The sequence below is a fragment of the Giraffa tippelskirchi genome, chromosome 3 (genome assembly GCF_054371585.1).
Source record: "Giraffa tippelskirchi isolate mGirTip1 chromosome 3, T2T-mGirTip1v1.2.pri, whole genome shotgun sequence".
NCBI classification, from domain to species: Eukaryota; Metazoa; Chordata; class Mammalia; order Artiodactyla; family Giraffidae; genus Giraffa; species Giraffa tippelskirchi.
Genome location: NC_137277.1, coordinates 192378606 through 192398718, shown reverse-complemented (window position 1 = coordinate 192398718; position 20113 = coordinate 192378606). Strand labels below are relative to the sequence as shown.

At 47.5% G+C, this 20113-nt stretch overlaps 1 long non-coding RNA gene across 2 annotated transcripts in view; it reads right to left on the bottom strand.

Moving 5' to 3' along the window:
- The window catches only part of LOC145540544 (uncharacterized), a 42236-nt gene extending 26801 nt beyond the window's left edge, over positions 1 to 15435 (bottom strand). For both annotated transcript variants that reach the window (XR_014078384.1, XR_014078383.1), the window contains exons 1-3: positions 15319 to 15435; positions 14614 to 14849; positions 13178 to 13264 (exon numbers count right to left, since the gene is read on the bottom strand). This is a non-coding gene — a long non-coding RNA (uncharacterized LOC145540544). The remainder of the gene's footprint in view (positions 1 to 13177; positions 13265 to 14613; positions 14850 to 15318) is intronic.
- Positions 15436 to 20113: the final 4678 nt, after the last annotated feature.

Genomic DNA, 20113 nt, shown 5'->3' with positions numbered 1-20113 from the left:
CTCTTTCACTTTCGTCAAGAGGTTCTTTAGTTCTTCTTCACTTTCTGCCATAAGGGTAGTGTCATCTGTGTATCTGAGGTTATTGATATTTCTCCCGGAAATCTTGATTCCAGCTTGTGCTTCATCCAGCCTGGCATTTTGCATGATGTACTCTGCATATAAGTTAAATAAGAAGGGTGACAATATACAGCCTTGACGTACTCCTTTCCTGATTTGGAGCAAGTCTATTGTTCCATGTCCAGTTCTAACTGTTGCTTCTTGACCTGCATATAGATTTCTCAGGAGGCAGGTCAGGTGGTCTGGTATTCCCATCTCTTTTCAGAATTTTCCACACTTTGTTGTGGTCTACATAGTCAAAGGCTTTGGCATAGTCAATAAAGCAAAACTAGATGTTTTTCTGGAACTCTCTTTTTTCATGATCCAACAGATGTTGGCAATTTGATCTCTGGTTCCTCTGCCTTTTCTAAATCCAGCTTGAATATCTGGAAGTTCACAGTTCACATACTGTTGAAGCCTGGCTTGGAGAATTTTGAGCATTACTTTGCTAGCGTGTGAGATGAGCACAATAGTGCGGTAGTTTGAGCATTCCTTGGCATCGCCTTTCTTTGTGGTTTGAATGAAAACTGACCTTTTCCAGTCCTGTAGCCACTGCTGAATTTTCCAAATTTGCTGGTATATTGAGGGCAGCACTTTCACAGCGTTATCTTTTAGGATTTGAAACAGCTCAGCTGGAATTCCATCACCTCCACTAGCTTTGTTCATAGTGATGCTTCCTAAGGCCCACCTGACTTCACATTCCAGGATGCATGGCTCTAGGTGAGTGATCACATCATCATGGTTATCTGGGTCCTGAAGATCTTTCTATATAGTTGTTCTGTGTATTCTTGCCACCTCGTCTTAATATCTTCTGCTTCTGTTAGGTCCACACCATTCACACCACACCTGTGAGCTCTGTTAAGCTCCATACATATGCCAGTACCCAATGCTGGAAGGTGACAAGCAACAGGAACTCCCCCTCACTGCTGGGATGCATGAACAGTTACTCTGTAAGACAGCTGGGCAGTTTTTTCCAAAGCTAAACAAGTCTCACCTTGGTATCCAACAATCATGCTTTCAGTATTTAGTCAACTGCTTTGAAAATCTATCTCCAAATTCAAACAAGGATGCAATTATGCATAGCAGCACTATTCATAATAACTAAAAACTTGAAGAAATCAGGATATCCTTCAATAGAAAAATGCAAACAAAGTGGAGTACATCCATGTCGAGGCAACTAGAATATGCCACCCCAAAATATGACTCTCTGGCATAAGGATTATTTCAGTGTAAAAAAAAAAAAAGAGAAAACTGAGTAGTGACTGCCTTTTTGTGAAGGACACTTACAACAGAGAGACCTCCATATTTAAGGGCTGTTCCTCTCTGCACCAGAAATAGACAGATGATTAAATCTCAAGTAGCTCTTATCAATGCCAAAGTCCTGGCTTAAATCTGCAAACAATCATTTGCTTCTTTACTGTGTTTTGCATGATAACCTGCCATAACTGGCTCCCCTCTCCCCCAAGGTCTTTCTTTTGTTTGTATCTGAAGATGGCATTTAAGGTGATGAAAGTGAAAGTCACTCAGTCTTGTCCAACTCTTTGCGACCCCATGGACTATACAGTCCATGGAATTCTCCAGGGCAGAACACTGGAGTGGGTAGCTGTTCCCTTCTCCAGGGGATCTTCCTGAGCCAGGGATCGAACCCAGGTCTCCCGCATTGCGGGCGGATATAAGGTGATGGCTTTGGGCATTTTAGGGAGTGACTCAGTTTTCCAGGGTAGCTCCCCTATATACAGGAGGTATACATGTTATTAAACTTCTGGGTTTTTTCCTGGTAATCTAGTCTTCCTTTGTTGTATTTTTTGTTTTTTGTTTTATTTAACAGGGGAAGTCTCAACTAAGACCCTAGAATAGTACAGGGAAAATCCTTTTCCTCCCACACACAAGCAATGAAATACCGCTTAGCAAGACAAAGAAACGAGCCATCAACGCAGAGAGGACAAGGATAGACACTATCTAACATGTATATTAAGTGAAAGAATACAGTCTCAAGAACCTGGACACAATACGATCACCTGTGCAGTAGCTTCGGAGCCAGTGTTCACTGGGAGCTCTTGCCCTGCACATGGGTTTCAAGTCCACAGCTCGCATCAACTTCTAGAGACTCTGTTTGCTTTCTAGACACAAAGCAAAGTCCTAACACCCAGTTTGTCCACTGCCTGTGAAAAGGCACATCTGATGTGGCTCCAATAGCATATTGGACACCTACCAACCTGGGAAGTTCATCTTTCAGTGTCCTATCTTTTTGCCTTTTCATAATGTTCATGGGGTTCTCAAGGCAAGAATACTGAAGTGGTTTGCCATTCCCTTCTCCAGTGGACCATGTTTTGTCAGAACTCTCCACCATGACATGTCCCAACATGGCATGGCTTATAGCTTCACTGAGTTAGACGCGGCTGTGATCCAAGTGATCAGTTTGGTTAGCTTTCTGTAACCGTGGTTTCCATTCTGTCTGCCCTCTGATGGATAAGGATAAGAGGCTTATGGAAGCTTCCTGATGGGAGGGATTGGCTGTGGGGGAATCTGGGTCATGCTCAGTAAATCTTTAATCCAATTTTCTGTTGATGGATGAGGATGTGTTCCCTCCCTGTAGTTTAGCCTGAGGCCAAACTACGGTAGGGGTAATGGGAGTAATGGCAACTTCCTTCAAAAGGACATATGCCAGGACTGTTGTGTTCAGTGCCTCTGAACCCATAGCAGGCCACCATGACCCACGCCTCCGCCGGAGACTCCTGGACACTCCCAGGCAAGTCTGGGTCAGTCTCTTGCGGGGTCGCTGCTCCTTTCTCCTGGGTCCTGGTGTGCACAAGGTTTTGTTTGTGCCTGCCAAGAGTCTGTTTCCCAGTCCTGTGGACGTTCTGTAATCAAATCCCCCTGGCCTCCAAAGTCAAATTCCCTGGGGGTTCTCAGTCTGTTTGCCACATTCCCGGGTTGGGAAGTCTGTTGTAGGTCCGAGAACTTTCTTAACAGTGCAAGGGTTTCTTTGCTATAATTGTTCTGCAGTTTGTGGGCTGTCTGCTCAGCAGCTCTGTGGTGGGTAACCCTGAGTGACCCAGGTCTGCTGCAGCCAAAGCCCCTGTCCCTGCAGCAGGCCACTGCTGACAGATTAATATATATATATATATATTTTAAAATCTATTTTAAAATAGACTAAAATACTCTTAATATTCACAAGGCCTGCAGGGTTCTAAATGACACTTGCCCTGAAGACATGCCCAGGGCTAATTCACTGGAAAGTAACAGTTGCTCAGCACTCAAAGTGTCCCCTCACAAAGCTGCTGCTGGCCATCATCAGTTCAGTTCAGTTCAGTCGCTCAGTCGTGTCCGACTCTTTGCGACCCCAAGAATTGCAGCCATCATCATTAGTATACAAAAACCCAGGCAGCAACGTCGGTCTACAAGAGGAAAGGGGGGAACACAATGCTCCCCACCCTGCCCTAGCTTCTGAAAATGGACACAGGGACTTCTCTGGTGGTCCAGCAGCTAAGACTCTGCACTCCCAGTGCAGGGGGCCCAGGTATGATCCCTGGTCAGGGAACCAGATCGCACAGGCCACAACTAAACATTCTGTGTGCCACAACTAAGACTCGGCGAAGCCAAATAAAAATTTTAAAAACAAATTTAAAATAATAAAAATAAAAATGAATAAATCTCATCAGTAAGCCAGGCACCCATGACAGATAAAAGCTTCAACCTGAAAAAACATCAGAAAAAGGCCCTGCAAACTGCAATGCTTCTTCCATTCAATAGTAACCAGAAGGCAAGGCAGAGGCACTTCATAATTGACAGCAAAAGCCACGTTCTTTCTACAAAGGACACGATGATTTTGGAAGAGCAAAGCAGCTTTCATTGAGGAAGAAGATAAAACATGACAATTCCAAAGGCAGGATGAGTCGTTCCCAGGGTACTTGTTAAGATCAAGAATCCGAAATAAAGAAGTAATCTGAATACTATTAATAATTAGGAGATAGATGTATGTGTCTGAACTTCAATGTAGCACATGCTTTTCATGTGATTTTTTCTGGGTTTGTTTCCTCATTAGGGTTAGTGACTTAGAAGGTCCCTTCTACTGTTCAGATTTAATAAATGTTGAGTAAATGATTTCATTAATAAGACTGTAGATTACAAATACATGCATTTGAAGTATAACAGATGCCATGTGAATAAAATAAAAATGACATATTTACCTAGCACCAAGCAGGGGTTTTTTTTTTCATCTAAAACTTTCCTTAGAGTAGAAATCGTACGATTTCCAACAGGAACATGAACTATATAGGACATGAACATCAACTATGAACTATACACTGGGACTTCCTTGATAGCTCAGCTGGTAAAAAATCCACCTGCAATGCAGGAGACCCTGGTTTGATTCCTGGGTTGAGAAGATCTGCTAGAAAAGGGAAAGGCTACCCACTCCAGTATTCTTGGGCTTCCCTTGTGGCTCAAGTGGTGAAGAATCCGCCTGCAATGCGGGAGACCTGGGTTCGATCCCTGGGTTGGGAAGATCCCCTGGAGAAGGGAAAGATGACATGAATATCAACTATGAACTACATACTAATATCTATGACCTATATAAGCCAACATCAAATTGTACATTTACTATTTCAAATAGGATTAAACTGAAGTTACAATTTTGTAAAACTTGACTGGGAAAAAGTAAGAGTAATGATATTTTAGAGAAGTATTTTCAGAGACCGCAAAAACTTAAGATAGGCCTGGACAAAAAGTGGTCAAGAATTCAGTGCCTCAACTTCCAAAGATTTCTTCAAACTCTTAGGCTCCTCAAATCCAGATGCTGAGGGCTGCTCCAGAAGAGAGCAGTGTTGGGACAGCAGCCCCTGGAGGACGAGCAGCAGCCCACCCCGAGCCGGCCCGCGGACAGCAGCAGCCCACCCCGAGCCGGCCTGTGAAGAGCAGTGCCGCTGGCCTCCCGCCCCACCACCCACCACCTGCAGCAGCTGTATCAGCAAAGCTGCTGGAAGCCTTTTAACGGAAGACTTGCAACCCTAACCCTGGCGGTTTTTCAGCCAGCCACTTTTGAAATGCGAGCTTCTCAGAGAAACTTGGAAACTACCCTAAGCGCTGCCTGGTTGCTGGTCCGAGGGCAAGCATACCAAGAGACAGAGACACAGAAAGAGAGACAGACAGAGCCCCTGCAAGGCCATGTAGGAAAGCAGGCCAGTCCCAAGGGGCCACTTACGGGGCCATGATGAGAAAGCAACAGTACCGGAACTTAATTCTTAAGGGCATGAAAGACAGGTCAGAAATCCCAATGTTCTGTCTCATTCACATTTCTACCCTTATCTTCTCAAGTTCCCAAATGCAAATATAAACTGGGGGGGAAATATTTGCAGCCTAAAAGGAAAATAAGGGTTAACAGTTCCGATATAGAAAGAACTTTAATCAAATGAAAACATATGTCCCCACAAAGCCTGCAGACAAATGTTCACAGCAGCATTATTCCTAACAGTCAAAAGGTCAAAACAGGACTTCCCTAGTCGTCCAGAGGTCAAGAATCCACCTGCCAGTGCAGGGGACATGGGTTCGCTCTTTGGTCTAGAAAGATTACACACGCTGTGGTCCAGCTAAGCCCGTGCACCACACTGCTGGGCCCACGTGCTGCGACGACCGAAGCCCACATGCCCCAGAGCCCATGCGCTTCTCAAAGCGCTTCTGTTGAGAAGCCACTGCAGTGAGAAGCCCGCCCAGCAACTAGAGAAGAGCCCCTGCTCGCTGCAACTAGAAAAAGCCCACGCACAGCCACGGAGACTCAGCACAGTCAAAAATTAATTGTTTTAAAAAGGTCACAACAGTCCAAATGTCCATCAACTAATGAATGAGTACATAAAATGTGGTATGCAGAGAATTATTTGATAATAATTAAGTACTGATACGTGGTACAATCTGAATCGAAGCTTGAAAACATCATGCTATGTGAAAGGAGCCAGCCACAAAAACCTAAGCTGCATGATTCCATGTATATGAAATGTCTAAATAGGCAAATCCACACTGATAGAATCTGGCTGCCTCGGGCTGGTCAAACAAAGGTGAATGAAGAATGACCGCTGATGAGCAGCACGTTTCTCCTGGGGATGATGGGCATGTTCTGGTGGTGACAGCTGCCCAACTCTGAAAAAACTAAAAGGCATGGAACTGTGCACTTAAAACAGGTGAATTATATGGGATGTGACTGTCTCAATAGAGCTGTTATTAAAAATTAAACAGCAAGAAAAAATCTTCTAACAGAAAAACGAGGAAAGAAATGAACAGGCAATTCACAAATGAAAAAATATGAGTGTGGTCAATATACTCAATACAGAAAAAAAGATGTTCAATCTCACTAATAATCAAACAAACGTCAATAAGTACAAGTCACCGCTTCCAGATTCAAGGTGGCAAAGATTGAAAACACTGAGTTTCCACTGTGGGCCACAGCGCGTCCCCAGCGAGCAGGAGCAGAAAGCGGTGCACTGTCAGACCACAGCCTGCCAACACCTATGCAGACTCTAAACGCGCTCACTGGTTAGGCACAAATTAAAAATGCCTGGATGTGAGTGACTGACCTGAGAGCCCACCGTGCCAAGGCTACGATTTCCCAGCCTGATGGAGTGTTACCCAGCTGTAAGGAAACAGTGAGTCCTGGTAAAGGACTGTGGGTGGGCCTGTGGGACCGTGTCCAGAGAAAACAGAGCTGCGCTAATAATAAGCCCCACTATGCTGAACACTCGTGGGGAGGCTACCGGCAAGAGAAACAGCAGGGTTGCCGTTTCCCGAGGGCAGCGGCACGTGGGGCGCACAAGTCCCACCACGGCCACGAGGGAGAAACGGGAATAGCTGCTGGGGGACCTGCCTGCAGTGTTTCCTCCACATATGCAGCCTCACCAAATGCCCACACTAGTGCTCCGGGAGGGCAGTAATACGGTCACCTTCGCTGTGCAGATGAGTGAAATACGGCTTAGAGAGGTTGTCATTCCACCCAGGTCTCAATGACATGCCTGGATCCAAGGCCAAAGTCCACCACATTCTGTGAGGTGTCCTCTTTTCACTTTAAAACAGGGGCAAGACCGCCACAGACAGACACAGACTTCTTGATGCACTGGGTCTTCAGTCTGTCCCCAAAGGGCAGATGCTCTGTCGGTAGTTGGCAACTCCCTTTCCTTACGCTCATCAGTGTTACAAAACACGTTATATATGTATTTCTTTAAAAAAGCCAGAAAGAGCAATGTTAAGTCTTAGTTCTGATCTTCAGAGTTTGCAACTGCCAAATAAAAGATAAAATTGAAACTCTGAAGCATCTTAATTTCTGAAAGCAATGATGGCACAGGAGGCAGGGGCTTCTTGGATGGCTCAGTGGTAAAGAATTCACCTGCCAATGCAGGAGACCTGGGTTCGGTCCCTGGAGAAGGAAGATCCCCTGGAGAAGGAAAATGGCAATCCACTCCAGTATTCTTGCCTGGGAAATTCCACGGACAGAGGAGCCTGGTGGGCCCCAGTCCATGGGGTCATAGAAGAGTCAGACACAAATTAGCGACTGAACGACAACAACATAGCTTACCAGGTGCCCCGGCCGACTCTCTACAAACAGCTACAAACGCTGAAGAAAACTGTATGACGTCTATTAAAATGCATCCAAGAACTGGCAGGTCAGCAAGGAATAATCCCAGGTCAAACAAACTTAAGCTAAGGCTGGAATCCAGATAGCAAGCGGAGCTGTGAGAGTGGGCAGCGAGGGCATCTGCAGAACTGAGCGAGCTTGAGTTCTCCCCCTCCCCCAAAAGGGAGGTCTCTAGGGAGGGCCCCCCAGAATATAGCCGGGTCCCAAAGGGTTATATCTTAGTGGGAAGAAGATGGCACAGAAGACAGCCTATATCAAGTCCCAGCACCAGATGGAGAGGGGTACGATCCCTCTGGGAGAGTCTGTAACCACTAGATGGCCCCCAGGGACTGCAGCCCAAAGTCGCACGCTGTACAAGATACACTTCAAGCAGATAAAGAGAAATCCCAAAATGAAAGCATTCAATGCAAGAAGGAGTAAGGACCAACTAAAGTAGTCAATAAGAAATAAGTGTATCTAGGGGCTTCCCTAGTGGTCCAGTGGTTAAGAATCCGCCTCGCAATGCAAGAGTCATCGGTGCGATCCCTGGTCTGGGAAGATCCCACATGCCACGGAGCAACCGAGCCAGGGCACCACAAACACTCTCGAGCTACAACTGCTGAAGCCCGTGCACTTGGTGCCTGCGCTCAGCACCAAGAGGCCACTGGCCGCCGCAGGGAAGGGCAGCCCCCGCTCGCCATAACCGGAGAAAGCCCATGCAGCAGGGAAGGCCCGGCACAACCGACAAATAAACTGAGTAAATATATGAGAAACAAGTAAATCTAAACAAATGTAGAACTGATGATGTCTTCCAAAGTTAAAAAAGAACTAAACCACACACCTATGGAATAAAAGTTAAGGAGGGAGTATTAGGAATTAAAGTGTGTTAAGGTCCTAATTGCTTGGGAGTAAAGTGTAAAGACACTGACCAAAGTTAGAATTTGGCAAGTTATGTAAATTGAGAAATATGCTATGTTCGTGAATCAGAAGATCAGTATCATAAAAACACCACCTCTATCCAAATTGATATGTAATAAATTCAATTCTAACAAAATTCAAAGCAATTCTAATAAAAGATTCCAACAATTTTTATGGAATTTTATAAGCACAATCTAAAATGAAGACAGCAAAATGCTAAAGCCTTACCAGACACCAAGAACTATTACATAAGAACTTAAAGGGACTTCTCTGGTGGCCTGGTGGCCAAGACTCCTGCTCCCACTGCAGGGGACCCAGGTTTGATCTCTGGTCTGGAACTAGATCCCACATTCCACAACTAGAAGATCAAAGATCCTGTGTGCGACATCTAAGACCTGGCACAGCCAGATAAATAAATAAAAATTAGGAAAAAAAAAAAAGAATTTAGAAATTAAGTCGGTGGGATATTGGCACACAGAGATAGACGATAAAGAGCCCAGAAATAGACCCATACATTTGTGGACACTTGATGTGCAATAATGGTTACTGGTGACTTTAATAATTCACAAGAAAGGAATGTATTTTTCAATACATAGTACTGGCTTAATCTTGACGTGCTTATTAAAAAAAGGAAAAAAATTACCTCCTATCTCAAACCATATACAAATTATTAGGAACAGACTGAAGACCCTAGTGTAAAAGGTAAAATTCATAAAATGTTTGGAAGACAATATACGGGGAAATACCTTTATAAACTTGAAGTGAGGAGGAAGTTCTTAAAATGAAATAAGAAGCGCTAACTACTAAGAAAAAGTTAATAAATGACATTAAAATTAAGAATTTCTGTTCATTAAAAAAATACTAGAGTGACAAGACAAGCCACAAACTGGAAGTGGATAGTTTCGGGGTGGGGGGCGTCTTCGTATAATAAAAAGACAATAAAACAATGAGGGAAAAGATTTAAGCAGTTGTTTCAGAGAAGCTGAAAGCTGAACGATCCATTAGTGCATGAAAAGATGCTCAACCCACTAATAACCATGAAGATGCAAATCAAAACCATGTGAGGTATCACTGAGCTTCCAACAGATGAGTAAAAACCTTAAATCTCACAATACTGTTGTTCAGAGGATGTGAAGCAGGCAGAATTGCCACTTGAAGTGTAAACTGGGGAAACCACTCTGGAAACGACCTGGTATAACTATATTTAGTCAAACTGAAGATGCACATACTCTAGGATTCAGTCCTCCTCCCTGGGATGTACCCTGAGAGGCTGCACACGCGAGCCCCAGGAATGGCCATAGTATCACTGCCTGTCTCAACAAAATACTGGAAACAAATGTCCATCAACAATAGAAAGGATATGTAAATCCTCACACAACAGAACATAAATCAGTGAAAACAATACGCAATGTGGATTAATCTCAAGAACACATGTTAAGCAAAAAATTTAGACCTTGAAAAAAACAAGATGATGTTCTGAATTCAAAAACATGCAAAATTAAATAAAATAGCATTGTTTAGCAACACAAACACATGTGGTAAAACTAAAGAAAAGCAAGAGACGGGAATTCCCTAGCCATCCAGTGGTTAAGACGCAGCACCTGCAGTGTCATGGCCTGGATCCAGTCTCTAGTCAGAGCACTGAGATCCCACAAGCCATGGGGCCAAAAGCAGTCAAGAAAAAAAGAAAAGCATGAAAACAGTAAAAGCCGAATGCAGTGATTACGCGGGGTGGGAGGGGCACAGGATCAGGGAGGGCGCTTCGGAGGGAACTGGGAGCAGCCTGTTGTGTGAACTTGGTGAGGGTGAAGGGCTGTCCCTTGTATGCGTATCCTTCAGGTGGTATACGTTCTTTTGTATCTACTCAATATTCAATAGGACAGCTTACAAAATTAACCAAAGTTATTTCTGACTTTAAGCCATGATTTGAAGCATCAACTTGGGCAGCTGACTGAGTTACACTCAACCAGGGAAGTCCCTGACAGGGGCCCACCCAGCCCTGAGACTACAGAGATGAGAATGCTTCACCACCCAGGATCCTGAGCTGGAGACAACTTCCCACTGGGCCCTGGAGCCTTCCACTCAGGACAGGAAAAGTACTGCTCAGATGAATCGGGTCAGCAGAGGAAGTAGGCTGGGTGGGGCAGGGGGAACAGGTTCTACTGCCAGACCTTTTAAGACCAGAAGCTGAGTACACGCCTGATGTGGCAATGAACGCACCAGGGCTGCTTTCAGCCTGCGTCCAGACTCCCAGCGGGAACCGCCACCTCTGAGCCTCTGCGCGCTGCTCTTTAGACTCGAATGAGCAACTCTCAACTCTAACCCTGCCCTCCGCTTCCTTCCTTTGAAGCTCAAGGCTGATCCCTCCAACTCCTAGCAAGTGGGCGTGAACGTTAAGAGCCCACGCCCTGGCTTTCTGTGTGCATCTGTGACCACATCCCTGAGGTCAACCGTAGGCGGCCCTCAGACTGTTAAGCTACTGATACCCACGAGGACCTCTGAGAGTGCCGGACACCTGGAGCAAACGCTAAGATCACTCGGTGCTCAAATGCCTACTCTTGTGGCCCCTATTATTTCAATCACTGAACAATGCGGCTGGCGAAAGGAGTAGATCATGGTAAATCATGGTCTCGGACAATATGCTTTGTGCACAAAATGTGCTCGGAGTTTCTCATTTTCTATGAGGTTGGGGTCCCTTCCTCTGGTGGTGTCCATTACCCTACCAGACACCAGGTCTGAGAACCTCTGCCACCCGTGTGGCACCATCCTCGGGGGAATTCCAGGATGTTAGAGAGTGGGACACCTGGGTCTTTTTTGTGGCAAACTGTTCCAACTGAAGCTCCACAGAGGCTGCCCTTTCAGCATTCTAGACTGAAGGCTCAGTTTATGTGCAACAAAATCAAGCCCCGTGACCCTTTCAAGCGCCTTCCCTGTGTACACACACAGACACGCACGTGCACAGAAGGGCCCAGGCATGAGGACACACAGTCACGGTGAACAGGTCTCTGGGACAGGAGCCGGCTCAGATCTGACAGGGCCACTCACCTTCCTACCCTAAGCAACTTTTTCTTCCTCAACCCTGCACGCTTTCTCTCTTGACCCTTATAGGGTGTTGTTAGGTCATCGTCTCCTAACTAACACACAGTAATACTAGATACCAACTGTGGACTCAAAAGACTAGATAAAGCATTTTACATGCATTACCTCATTAATAATTCCACCCAATAAAGCTAGCGTGAGGTCATCATTATTCCCACTACACACCCGAGGAAATGGAGGCTAGGAGAGGTCAAGTACTTTCTCCAAAGGCACACAGCTAGTAAGTACAAGGACCAGGTATGTTAGGCTCAAGTATCTTCGACTTAGAAGTTCATGCTTCTAACCAGCACCCTGTACCCCAGAGATTCTCTGCTGTTTTTTGTTGTCTAGTCGCTCCATTGTGTCCCACTCTTTGCAACCCCATGGAGTGTAGCCCACCAGGCTCCTCTGTCCATGGGATTCTCCAGGCAAGAATACTGGAATGGTATTGCCATTTCCTTCTCCAGAGGATCTTCCTGACCCAGGGATCGATCCCACGTCTTCTGCATTGGCAGGTGGATTCTGTACCACTGAGGCGCCTGGGAAGCCCATACCGTGATTACCATGTGGCTAAGAGCGCCTTGATCCCGAGATCCAGCTCCCTCATCTCCACAGCCTGAGCCCCCAGCGCAGCGTCTGACACGTCAGGCACAGAAAACACTGGCTGTGTAAGCAAGCCTGGACTCGCGGGGCCCAAGCAACACGAATGACCCAAAGCCAGAGAGGCCTGCCTTAGGAGCCCAGAAGCCCAGGGACCACACCCCACCCTGTTTCACCAGTGGGTGGACTTCCCTCGGACCTAACCGTTCGAGTCAGCATTCCAGTCACACTGGGGACAGAACAGGTTCTCTCAGCCAGCTTTCCCTTCAGCATTGGAACAGTCATGATTCCTCCTTTGGTTGTACACCAGAGGCCGGGGCTGGGGACACACTGCACAAAAATATGTACCTTTAAACACTAAAACCTTAAAAGGAAAGGGTATGTGCTCCCCACTCTGTCTTTCTCTCTCTGCCATACAGAGTACATACACAATGGCAGGAGCCAGAGCAGCCTGCTCAGTCCATGATGCGGAAGCCTGGGTTTGAGCAAGGAGAGCCACATGATCAATGGAACCTTGCTTCTGGATGACTTCACAGAATAGAGTGAGCTGCCCTGACCAGTTCTGGACTGCCTACTTCCAGACTGTTAAGGGACAGGAATAAATTTCTATTTCCTTTCAGCCACTGTATTTTGGAGCATTTTAGATTGTACTTAATTAAAACAAGGTGTGAACACTGCCCAGGGATTAACCTAGCAAGATCTTTGTCAGCAAAATGACAACATTATCAACATTCTCCTAACCAAACTAACTAGGATTTTGTCATTACTGTACACTTTTAAAGAAAAAGTTGTCTTGAAAAGGTGAGTTGAATCACGCTGTGCCTGGAGAAGAAGGACAAACAAACTGACTTCCTGGTTTGTTTCATCTTTGAGTCTTAACAGACATACCTCAGATTTCCAAGTAGCCCAGGCTACTCTGTTCTGACCGTTTGTCCGGGGAAACTCCAGTTTGGCTCTCCTCCTCCAGCTCATTACCTGAATCAAAGACCAAGTGGAAAAATCTGATGAGAACCTGTAGGGTTCTAAGAGCTGCTCTTGTATCCACCAAACACAGGCAAATGCAGAGTACTGAGCGCAGAGCCTGGCACAACAAAGTCAGTGCTCAGTAAGTGTTACACTGGATTGCTACTGGGCTGCTGCATGCCAGACCCTGTGCTGGACAGCTGGGACACACAGATGAATAAACCTAATCCCAGTCCCTACAACTCAGGAAAGCCCCCTACACTCAGGAAAGCCTGCTGATCGAAAGACATAACACAAGGTTGATAAGCAAAAGCATCGAGGCTGAGCCCAAGCCGTCCTGCAGCACTAGCATTCCCCTGGGATGTCCCAGACCCCGTGCTTCTCACTCCAGACCCTCACCCGGGTGACACATCCCTTCCCACAACTGTAGTGACCTTTGATGGATGCTAGATCACCACTGAACAGCTCCATCTGAATGTTTTACAGGCATTTACTGCAGACATGTTCAAAACAAAATGTGTCTTCCCTCCTTAAACCCCCTCCCATCCTGTTCCCTATCCCACTGAGCAGCATCACCATCCACCAGCCAAAAACTCGGAGCCAACCCTGACCTCTCCCACAGCCTCTAAATCCCCCATCTAAGTCATCGCCAACTTTGGTCAAGTCTACCTCCAACACCTCTCTCCCCACCTTCTGCCTCTCAGCTAACTCAAGGCCATGGCCATCTCTTACCTCCACAGTTCTAGTAGCCTCTTAATGGGCCTCCAGGCCCATTTCCTTTAATCTAGTCTTCACCAGAGTGATTTTTCTAATCCACAAATCTGATTCTTAAATGTGTCCTCATTAACCCAAAATCGCAAGTCCACAGCTAGGTTTCAAAGCCTCCCTAGGGGAGATTCCACTACAGGATCCGTGGCTGGGGAACTAAGGATGCCTCACGCCCCATGCCTCCCTCCCCTCCCTGAAACAAGACCCCTGAGCCCTGAGGACCAGACCACAGACTAGTCTCTTTCATCTCTGTCCCTAGGCCGCTCTGTCACACATTCCATCTTCAACTGAGAATACTGTTCCCCTTTTCTGCCTGCACTCCCCAAGCATCCTTCAGTTCTGTTTCCCGGGGAACAAAAGCCTTCCTGGATTCACCTAAACCGAGTGAGGTGCCTCTACTCAGTGCTTCCAGAGCAAGAACCTTTCTGCTTTTCTTCCATCATATCAGAATTGCCTACGTTTCTGTATGTCTCCCACGTGAGTTTCTGAGCTCTGAGTGATGATGATGATGATGATACAAAAAATAACAGCAACAAGCATACACAGCATTTACTTTGTGCCAGCAAGCCTTCTCAGCACTTTACACCTGTTACCTCATTTAACCTTTATAATCGTTTTAGGTGACAGATTTCATTCTCAACTCTCTTTAAGGATGAGGAAACTGAGGCAGGAGGTGAGGAACCAACGTGCCTAAGGACACAGTTGGCAAGCACCGAAACAGGATTCAAACCCGGCTGCTTGGCTCCACAGCCTACACTTTGTAACCACGACGCCGGTCTGGGTCACTCTCTCCATCCTCAGAATCCATCAGGAGCTGAACCACCACCGTCTGCGGAGCGAACGAAAGAATGAAATGATCCCACACGGCCAGCATCGGTCTCCAGCACGACCAGCTCCTCCAGGCCCTCGCAGGCATGTGTCCTCGGCCCCGCAGGCCAAAGGGCGCGGCGCCGGCAACCCGCCAGCCCGCGGCCTCAGAAGGCCCACCCGGCGGCGCGCGGGCTCCAGGGGCTGCGACAGCCGCGCGGCGGGGGCGGAGCTGCTACCAGCTGGGTGTCCGCCCGCCCGGAGGCGACTCGCGCTCCCTCGCCGGGCAGCGCCCCGCACCCTCATGTTGTGCGGGGTCCCCTCAGCCCGGGGTCCCCTCTGTCCGGGTTCCGGTCCCAGTCCACTTTCCTCCCCTCCCACACACAACCGTCTCCGGCGTCCCGCCGCGCCCCATCCTCCGCCGCCTCCGCCCGACTCCTGGGACCGCCCCCCCCACCCCGCCCCCGGCCCCGGTGCTTGCTCACTCTCACCTGCCATGTCCCGGACCCCACCGCGACGGGAAAGGCGTCACGGCCGCGAGAAGGCGAGACCGCACTTCAGAGCGGACAAAGGGCGGCGCCATGTTAGAGTCGGGCGGAACGGACCTCGCTGGCTTCCCGGCGCAACTTCCGGCGTATGCGCAGCGCCCGCGCTAGGGGTAGCTCGCGGACACGCGCATGCGCTTAGTAATCCAGACGTTCTGTAAAACAGACTCTGCACCTATTCAGATCAGTTCAGTCGCTCAGTCGTGTCCGACTCTTTGCGACCCATGAACCACAGCACGCCAGCCCTCCTTGTCCGTCACCAGCTCCCGGAGTCTACTCAAACCCATGTCCATTGAGTCGATGATGCCATCCAACCATCTCATCCTCTGTCGTCTCCTTCTCCTCCTGCCTTCAATCTTTCCCAGCATCAGGGTCTTCTCAAATGAGTCAGCTCTTCGCATCAGGTGGCCAAAGTATTGGAGTTTCAGCTTCGACATCAGTCCTTCCAATGAACACCCAGGATTGATCTCCTTTAGGATGGACTGGTTGGATCTCCTTGCAGTCCAAGGGACTCCCAAGAGTCTTCTCCAACACCACAGTTCAAAAACATCAATTCTTCGACTTAGAATTGTCCTAATTGTAACCCTTCCTTGGGTTAGGAAGGGTTCAACCGGTTCCTTGAAACTTTTACGCTTCAAACGTAAAAGTAACAGCTTTTACGTGTTCAGAGCTTCCTGTGTGCCAGGCACTGTGTTAACCGCTTTACGTGCATTATCTCAAGTCCTCTCACCATCATACGATAATATTTTTCTCCCACTTTGAAGAAGGGAAAACGGAGTTTCAGGGTAAATGAATTGCCAGTTGTCACGCATCTTACAAGTGGTGAAGCAGAGATGTGAACCTAGTTGTGGCTTCAAAGCTGTTACGTTTTTCTACCTTTTGAGCTAAACATTGCCCCTTTCCCTGTTTAGGGGATGTCCAGGATTAGCCTGAGTGTGAATGAGAGTGCTTGAAAACAAAAGTCAGCTTGCAGACTTCACCAGCGCTTCTGTGGTGTCTTTCCAGCTTTTCAGCACTACCAGGCCATTGACTTTTCTACGTCCTAATAGTTCCTAATAGTTCTCCTTTCTTCATTTTTGACCCTGTTGATTTTCATGATTCATAATTTTAACAACACCCTTGCAACAACCGTGATCTCCTTTGCTCTCTTGTCTTTTTGTCACGTGGATTTCGCAAGAATTTCAACCGTGGATGGATCCAACTGCTCCTTTTTCTCTTTGCGGACACCTAAAGAGCCAAACACAACTGGAGAAAGTACCCAGTGGGAGAGACTGTTCTCTACAAACTCATGACTGCTAGCCTTAAGAGGGACTTCAACAAATGTCAGTCTGGCCAGTTCACTGCTCATCTCTTCACAGCAGCTAGTGAAACTAAAACACTCAGCAACAGTTGACTTCACCCTTTCTTTTACAGGAAAATATTAATAATAGAAAATCTGATAGGAAACCTCTTGTCTTCCCAATACTAAAACATGTAAGTTTCTACTTCTGAGTCCATCTATGTTAGATGTAGTCAATTGAGACTTGCCATCCATTCCTTTCAGAATGTAAAAAGTTAAAATTTTATTTCCCAGACTCAGTAGCAGTTGGAATCCCAGGTACAGGTAGGTTCTGCCAGTAGGTAAGATTTGGAAGCCATTGTCCTGCTGATGTTAGCCGATTTTTGCTGGCAAGAAAGGTCATGCAAATGTGGGGTGCTGCAGCCAGCAGTGCATTGCAGCCTGTCTGCAGCTTCCTGAGTGTTCAGAAGCATCTGTGAGATGGGGGCCGCCAAACTCAGCATTCTGGTTCCTGGGAACCAGCGTCTAGTCCCAAATCTAGATCCATGGACACTTGCTGTGATGATGTGTTTGCTTTTTCAAGTCTTAGAAATCACGTTTATTTACTTGTATGCATTTATTTGGCTGTTCTGGATCTCTGTGGCTGCGTGGCTTTCTCTAGTTGCGGCAAGTAGGGGCTACCCTTTGTTGCGGTGCACGAGCTTCTCACTGAGGCGGCTTCTCTGGTTGGGAGCCCAGGCTCCAGGGCTCGCAGGTTTCCGTAGTCGCAGCTTCCGGGCTCTACCCCACAGGCTCGACAGCCATGGCGCAAGAGCTTAGTTACCAGTAGGCGTGGAAGTCATGTTTATTTTTACCTTTTACCCCAGGACAACAAAAAGTACACAGTGGAGAAGTGAATAGTTACATAAATTAATCAAAGGCCTAAAAGACAATGCAATTGAGAAGATGAAAATGAATGAACAAATAGTTTAAAAAAAAAATCAATGTAAACCCCAGAGGGAATTAATGGCAAATGATCCATAAGAGAAATTGGAAAAATCCGTTAGATGCAGGCTACACATGCAGGCTCCAGTTATGAGGATAAAGTCAGGATCTGGAAACATGTTTGTTATACCTGCATTTCAGCTCACTGTTTGGGGAGCACGTGGTTGCATGTATTAAAAAATACCACAGTAACTGTATTTATAATCACACATTCACTCGCTTTTTAAGACAAGTGGTTTTATAATTCACAAAACAGTTACCCGAAACTTACAAAAGACAACCCTCTTGGAGCCATGAGAGCACCACCAGCCTCTCCTTTCTGGGGGACGCCCCCCCGGTGGCCGGGCCCAGGCACCCTGTTCACTAGTCTCAGGTTGACCACGCTTACATTCAGAAGAAAACGACTTATCCTTCCCCGGAGGTGCTCCAAGTAGGGTGGAGAGCTCAGCCCCAGAGTCTGCTCAGCTGAAGCTGGCAGCCCGAAAAGGAAGCTCAGGTGTGAAAACTAATTCTGGCAGAAAATGAAAAAATTATGGAAGTCCCCACCAACTTTAGCAAGGAGCTACACTTGGGCCCCACACGGAACACCAAGTTTGAAGCTGCTCTGTATTACAAAGGACTCCAAGGTAAAGGGAAGAAAAAAAATTAAGGTCAAGTTTGTGGGAGGGAGGGGGAATTTACACTTAAAAAAGGACACCTCACTGCATCCTGGACAGACCTTGATGTTAGGCAGAAGTCACCTCCTAAGTTCCCATGTTGTATGACCGTGGATCAGAACGAGGCAGAGCTCAGGCAGGGAGGGGGCCAGCGGGTACAGGGACTTCCTGGGGTGAGGCTGTTCTGCAGTCTGCTGGGTGCCCGTGGACCCACGCGCTTGAAGCAGGTGGACCGTCTCATAGTCAAGGACACCAGCCAGAGAAGCATCCAAAGGAAAAACACCTCCTACATGTCCGGGGAGGGTCAGGTGAACCCAGATTTCCTGCACAACTGCTGACAGTTCCCTTGGGAGAGGGAGGTGTAAATCTCACCAGGCGGGCCCATCTGCCTCTGCTCTCAGGCTGGGCCACATCAGATAGGTGCTCCTTGGCCACACTTGTCGCTATGAGTCCGAGGCAGGATCCTCTCAGCCCTCAACCCTACTCATGCTTGTGGATAGAAAACCAAAAGTAAACTCTCTAATGCTTCCCTCGTGGCTCAGACGGTAAAGAATCTGCCTGCAATGCAGGAGACCTAGGTTTGATCCCTGGGTCAGGAAGATCCCCTGGAGGAGGGCATGGCAACTCACTCCAGTATTCTTGCCTGGAGAATCTCACAGACACAGGTGCCTGGTGGGCTACAGTCCAACAAACTGCTTGAATCCTAAAAGGACTATAGGCCTAAACTCCCTGAGGGCTCAGAAACCACAGAGCCCCCGGCCCCAGCCCAGAGCAGCGCCAGTAGAGCCCGTAGGCGTCCTAGGGCCGTCCATCGGTCCCACCAGCAACTCAGCCTTAACGCCCAGCTCTGCCCCACAACGGGCATTTTCTTTCCCCTGAAAATCTGAACATTTATTGAATGTTGTTTTATCCTTGGATTACATCTTACTATATTTTCCTAGGTTTGCATTGCAAGTTACAAAAAACACCACTTCTGCAAAAGCAGGTATTCATGCTACAGACTTGGGTTTTTAACCCTCACCTGCTGTATCCTGAGTATATGGGCAAAACTCGGGGCTCACTGTCCCACTACTGACCACCAAACTCCCCAAGTCAGCAGGCCTTCCAGCCTGCCATTCCCTTAGTGCACAGAGACCCCAGCCCCCTCCCCATCCCCACCACCTCCTGCTTTACTGGCCAAGGTCTGACTTGGGTGGAGCCAACACAGTGCCAAGCACAGCCGTGTATTGCCCCTTGGAACCCGCATCTAGAAAGCAGAAATCCCACCCAACTGAAGCCAGTAAACCAACAAGGGTGCCTCCCAGAGCCTCGCGAAGGGCACCAACAGAGGAGTCTAAGGGGGTGACTTCCCGACCGTGGGCACAACCGTCCCCTGGACTGAACGCTCCCAGGGAGACAGTGGGCACGCAGTCACCCCTAGAGGGACGTCTGAGTGCTCAGAGCTCCGCCCCTCTGTTTAGAGCCACCAGAGGCACTCACAGAGCCCTTCCAGATTTGGTCTGAAATGTGTAAACGCTGCCCATTCCCAAAAATAGCTCTGATGTGAAAGGACCTAATGGACAGTGATGAAGGGAGTGCCAACAAGTAAGTATAACATGTTTCCATTTTTCTCATTGAGTTCAAGAGTTTTAAAAAACAAATGGTGCTAACTGAGCAGGAATCTTCAAAGAGTGACAAGTCTCAGGATAAGTGGTGGCTCAGATGGTAAAGAATCTGCCTGCAGCGCAGGAGATCCAGACTGCATCCCTGGGTCGGGAAGATCCCCTGGAGAAGGGAATGCACACCCATTCCAGTATTCTTGCCTGGAGAGTTCCATGGACAG